The sequence below is a fragment of the Rhinoderma darwinii genome, unplaced genomic scaffold, assembly GCF_050947455.1.
Source record: "Rhinoderma darwinii isolate aRhiDar2 unplaced genomic scaffold, aRhiDar2.hap1 Scaffold_561, whole genome shotgun sequence".
NCBI classification, from domain to species: Eukaryota; Metazoa; Chordata; class Amphibia; order Anura; family Rhinodermatidae; genus Rhinoderma; species Rhinoderma darwinii.
This window is the reverse complement of record NW_027464113.1, coordinates 251845-258200: the sequence shown is the minus strand read 5'-3', so window position 1 is coordinate 258200 and position 6356 is coordinate 251845. Positions and strand designations below refer to the sequence as shown.

The 6356-nt window shown below is 43.7% G+C and overlaps 1 long non-coding RNA gene across 1 annotated transcript; it reads left to right on the top strand.

Annotated features, from left to right (window-relative positions):
- The first annotated feature begins 234 nt into the window (after positions 1–234).
- LOC142723855 (uncharacterized) lies at positions 235–5254 on the top strand. Its single transcript, XR_012875716.1, has 4 exons — positions 235–781; positions 1034–1236; positions 2404–2498; positions 4748–5254. It is a non-coding gene; the product is annotated as an uncharacterized LOC142723855 (long non-coding RNA).
- Positions 5255–6356: the final 1102 nt, after the last annotated feature.

Genomic DNA, 6356 nt, shown 5'->3' with positions numbered 1-6356 from the left:
TGGGAAAAATTCTAATTTTTGCAATTTTTCGCTAAATTTTGGTGTTTTTCACAATTAAATACTGAACATATCGAGCAAATTTTGCCAGTAACTTAAAGTCCAATGTGTCAAGAGAAAACAATCTCAGAATCGCTTGGATAGGTAAAAGCATTCCGGAGTTATTACCACATAAAGTGAAACATGTCAGATTTGAAAAATGAGGCCCTGTCAGGAAGGTCAAAAGTGGCTAAAGAGGGAAGGGGTTAAGGGACAATACTCTGCTGGCACTGTATGGGGGCACTCTGCTTACTCTAATGATGGGGTCGCTCGCTGATAACTGAGGCTTCTTAGCTGTCCTTATGGGTGGCATTTACATAGGAAAGAAATTCTCAAACCACATCTCAAATCTCCCTGTAGTTGATTCTAAAAACAGACAAGTACGGCTCAGAAAAACGGCTGCAAACAAATAACCATTGATGTGAATGGAAATGAACAAAATGTTGTTCGCTTTCTGCGATTATTATTGACATGTTTTATAAGACATGTTACATCTCGTGTTATACACAGCAGGAGGTAACAGCACACGTCTTATCACACAGGAAGAGGAAATACATCAGAGAGGGAAACGGGAAGAGGAAGAGCAGCCATGTCATACAGGAAATACAGGAAGTGACATCATCACAGGAGGTAACAGCACACGTCTTATCACACAGGAAGAGGAAATACATCAGAAAGGGAAACAGGAAGAGGAAGAGCAGCCATGTCATACAGGAAATACAGGGAAGTGACATCATCACAGGAGGCAACAGCACACGTCTTATCACACAGGAAGAGGAAATACATCAGAAAGGAAACAGGAAGAGGAAGAGCAGCCATGTCATACAGGAAATACAGGAAGTGACATCATCACAGGAGGTAACGTATATCCTGTGTGCGGGGACCCCAGAAATATGATGAGACTGACGTATCAGGGCTGATACATAGTAATGTTATGTTCCTGTTATGTTATTATATATCATTACGTGTGTGTTTAGGCTGTGCTTATATATGTGAGTAGGTCGGACCAGAAGGATCGCGTGTTCTGTATACAAGCTCCAGATAAGAAGAACATGGATCAGCACAACAACACCAGCGCTCCTGGGACTACGCTCCAACCACACAGCATTTCATCCGGAGGATCGACTGTTCCATAGTCCAAAACGTGGCTTCTCGGGTTCTATTCCTACAATGGAGGAAAAAGTCAATGACATATTTTCAGTAATTATTGTTACAAAATCTCCATTAAGGAAATCTCATGTATGGAATATTTTTTTGTATCACCTTAACTTCTGGTTACACCTGAAATGCCCTATAAGGGTATTTAGATATCATAGAGGGGGTATCACGCTGCAGACCCTCTCTATGACCCAAATGGAAGCTCTGCGCCACCTCTGTCCAGAGGCTGTGTGTGGTATTGCAGCTTTTCTGTATTGAAATGTATAGGGCTAAGCTGTCCACACACCGCACATCACCTGTGGACAGGTGTGGCTCTGTTTTTGGAAGACAGCAGCTCTATTTTTATAATTATGTACAACCCCTTTAATGAAATAATCTCTTTAGAGGGTTTTCTCCATCTCAGACGTTTATGTGATATCCACCTATGCGCATGCACACAGCTCTCTCCGTTCTGTACTATGGGAGTTACGCAAACAGTTCAACAGCGCTCAGCTGTTTCCGAAACTTCCATAGAACAGAATAGAGAGAGGGACGTGCGAGGCCTTTCCCAAGTCATTCTCCACCTGGAATCAGCAGCCATTAGACGGGACAGGGATCTGGGAACAAAGCAGGAGAGGGTCAGGGAGAGACCTCCGTTTTCCACATAGGTGTGAGTCCCAGAGAAATAGTAAGATGGGAGTACCCCTTTAAATAAAACTTCTTGGTGATGATCCATTTTCTTAAGGTGTTAATTAAACTATGGACAGTGAGGGCGAAGAACCCGCACCCAAAATATCTATACTGGAGTGACATGCCTGTTACTAACGCTGTATACAAGCTCCCCCCGTATAACAGACAGGCCCCTCACTGAGACTTTGTAGGGGCTCCTAGAGACAAATATATATTGATGTACAGACATTTTCCCCTCCGTTATTGTGCAGCGAGACCTCCCCCCATATAACAGGCAGGATCCTCACTGAGACTTTGTAGGGGCTCCTAGAGACAAATATATATTGATGTACAGACATTTTCCCCTCCGTTATTGTGCAGCGAGACCTCCCCCCATATAACAGGCAGGACCCTCACTGACCCCCTGGACAGACACATAGGCCTGAATATATTTATATCTTTATATTTTCCATTATTCACCTGCAGGAAATGTTATTATTAGAAATGGGGAGAAATACTTTGTGTTTTTTAGTTTCTGATGTTATTTTTGTTACTTCTCAGGTATAAGGAGAAAAGTATCCGGCACAGACAAGATGAGACGTGGATGAAGATGTGCGGAGGACTGTACCCCCCCGGGAAAGAGCGGGCTGTCACTGGTATTACCATGGGGCACATTTACTAAGGCCTCATGCACACGACCGTAGTGAGGTGCATTGACCGTGACTTGCGGCTCGTACGTCCGCGGAGTGTCACCCACGGCCGCCCTCAAATCGCGGGCCGTGCATATGACCGCGTGCATTATTTTCTATGAGCCTGTACCGCAAAACACGACCGTAATAAGACATGTCCGTTGTTTTTGCGGTCCCGGTTCCTGGGCAATGCACGGACCGTGGAAACCAAGGTCGTGTGCCCATATGGGCCCATTGAAATGAATGGGGCCGCAATTCACCTGCAGATTTGCGGGTGAATTGCGACCGCAAAAATAAGTTAGTGTGCATGGGGCCTAAAACTATCTGAGTTTTACACAGTGTAAACTGATACAAGGAAGTCAGAAACTGCGCCAAATTGATCACAGTGGTGCACGATGTATGATAGATTTTACTAGACATGTTAGACACTTTTCTCTTCCTTATACCACCTCTTGGTTGGCTTATTTTAAGACACGCCCTTTATTCTAGGCCACACCCCTTGTCAAGCACGCCGCAAAATGTGTCTAAAACAATTAATAAATATGGCGCACAACATGTACGCCATAATTCTGGCTCAATTTGAATAGTAAATCTGCCCTACTATGAATGTAATATAAATTTGGGGTTAGTATTCAGGGCATATTCCCTATTTAAAGAATTGATAAGAGTCGGGAATCCTTCAGCTTAGTCCATTCTCTCTACTATCAGTCAGTACAGGGAGTAGTAGTACATAGAAAACATTACATGGTCACCATGTCAGCTTTGTTCTGCCTGCACTGACAGCACAAAGTCTTCATGGTGACTGCAGGACTGGAAGTCAAGGACCACCTCTATGATGTCCGCGGGACCTAATAGGGATATGGCGCTTTTTCCATTTAAGAATTTGTCAATGAGCTGATAATCCCGGTGCCAATTCTGGCTGCAAGTAATATATAAAGGGGCACACCTACCTCAAGTACTGGCACAGTATAAGGTCATCAGGGTGACTGCAGGACTGGAATTAACGCTCTTTTATGAAAAGGGTGTGTTGCAATGTTCGGCACATGGCAGCTTTGTGTATATAGTAGTATATAGACCCTACTGCACTGATTCTTCATACTATACCCTAATATAGCATAGTTGACAATATTTGGCATTTCTTTCTAGGGACACTTTGGTTTCAGATGGATTGAGACAGGACTTGACAGGGCCTACCTTTGACAGAACGTGGTTCATTGGGCATGGCTTGTCATGGGGTTAGTGAGAATACACTTTGTGTACCAGATATTCCCTGTATTCTGTCCTCACTATAAAAACCTTGCAGTAGGGACAGTATAGAGGGAGGGTATCGCCTGCTGAAGTGATCTAAGTAAGTATGGCACGTGACCACTGTGGCCAGTGATTGACTAGTGCGATCATGTGCCGATACGGGACATCACTGGTCCAGCCTATGTAAACAGGCCGGCAGGGGATTGTGAACCGCCGGCACTGGAGCCGCAGAGAATTAGAAGGTGGGTATTTGCTAAATGGTGCAATTTTCAGTTTGAATTACAATTTTTATAAAGCCTGGAAAACCCCTTTAATACCAAACCCTAAAATGTATTCAGACCCCGGACAAATCCCCTTTATGTGCTTCCCGCTCCTTCAGCAGCTCTGGGTCCCATTCGGCTCCGGACCCCACCTCTGCTGGCTGAGCCAGGAGCTGTTAGTGATATTGTTCTTTACATATTGGAGTAATCCAATAGATAACAACCAATTTTTTAATAAAATCCTGCGATGTAGTTTGGGTGGGCACTGCGCCTTTGATTGCATGACAAATTTTTCTTGGAGTTCCCCTTTAAAAATTGGTAAGCGGCGGGTAACACAAATACTTCACACGTGGACGGTAAAGTAAAACCCATTTTATTTTGACTGTGTTTCTGGACTGGACTGGTCCGGGACTAAACTTGACTGGTCCCTTCGTCAGGTTAAGATCAGATAAAGGGACAAGTCGTGCCAGAAACGCGTATTTAAATAAAATTCTACCATCGCTTGGTGCCCTATCTGTCCCCGTTTTGAAACCATTGTGTTAACCGCAACTTAAAGTTGAGCAGATTTACTTGTGAATTTTGTATCTTAGTTGAACATAGAACGCACTATCTACCTACCTGGCAGACAAAGGGTCTTGGTGTGGGTCACGGGGAATATCTTCAAGAGAGCAACTCTTCACTAGGACATTTTATTTATTCTTGTTTCAGAACTGAAGGGAATGTACCGTACAACATCAGCAGGAGGAAGCCCTGGTGTCGAGAACATCAGCCATGGAAAGGGATGTGCCAGATCAAGGTCTGAAAGCTAAAGAGGCAGCAGATATGAACCACTAATGTCCATCTAAGAATGCCGGAACGTCATCCGTCCACACCTCCTCCTTCCCATCCCCCACTGTCCAGAAGGGGTTTTTAAGATCCATCCAATTAAAAGACAACTGTCCAGAAGTCTTTGAAAATGAAGCCTTGTCCATGATTCGCAGGGCTGCGGTGAAGTACAATGGTTTTGGGTGTTTAATGGCAAGTCTCTTCAGATGCCCGGCAATGGACTGCCTCCCCTCGTCCTGTTTGGTAGGGTCTCTGCACTCCCTTTCCTGTAGAACAGCTGCCCCTACAGATTCCCAAGGCCATCCATATTTTTTTCCTGTCTGGCTGATAGCAACACATGTCAATAAAAACATACCTCAATGTATTTATTGTATTTCTAATAAAAATGGATAGACAAATACATAAAAGTAATTTGTTTTAATTCCAAAGAACTATCATGAAATCTATATTATACCTGTGTAATCAATTGTGGACATGGTCACTGATTCATTGAAGAATGAGTAGGCTGGGTAACCCGTGGAGTAACATCCAAACAAGAAAGACATCTTCCTGCTACAAAAACAGAGGTCATAATCAGGACGAACGTACACCACCATACAACAAAGTCCAGCAAAGAAATCCCCCAGCCTGAGACATACTGTACTCCGTGTCAGAAGAACAAGAAGCTACAAAAAGAGAGACAACTGCATCCAGTCGATGTTCTTATCAACCAAGAGGTTTAAAAGGTGAGAAGACACATTTACATTTTTTTTCACGGTATTACTCTAGGGAGCGCTCCTGTTATCATCTTTTTCTCACACTGTATTTTCCTAAGGTACTGTATACATTTCACTCATTAATGCTGACCTAGCCAAGTGAGCACACAACAAAGTAAGCCTGCGCACCCAAATAGAGTACCAACCATCTACACATCATGCCAATAAAGGAGTTTTGCCTTTGCACAGTGCTCCAAGGGGAGCACAATACAACTTCAATACTGCAAATACCTAACCTGAACGTCACATCTGCACCTTCCTCTTCTCTTTTGAAGATGTTAGTGTACAGAGTAGTAGGGGAATTGACCAGACATGATGTGCTGCCTCGTGGATATGTCCTATATGGTCAGCCGCCATTCCGAACGAAGCGCCAACTACTGGATGTACCAGCAACCAGAACGGCACAGTGCCTGATGAAGGTCATGTAATGACCGAAGTGTCGCACTAAGCCTCTGTCATCTACAACCACTTGAAAAAAATCAAGATTTCTTCTTTAAACTTCAGCTTTGTGTGCCAAATACTTATTTTGACTACGATTGGGTTGGGAGCCTATTCGTGCACCTACATCGTCCAGTGCGTTCTGAACAACTACTTATCTGACACAGACCATCCTGGAGCTGAATATCTCTGAGGCTGCTCTTTCAAAGTTGCTAATGTAACTCATCTGGGCTCCATAGACCCAACCTTTATATATGACTCCTAGAGAAATGGGTTAGTGAAAGAAAAAGGTATAATTC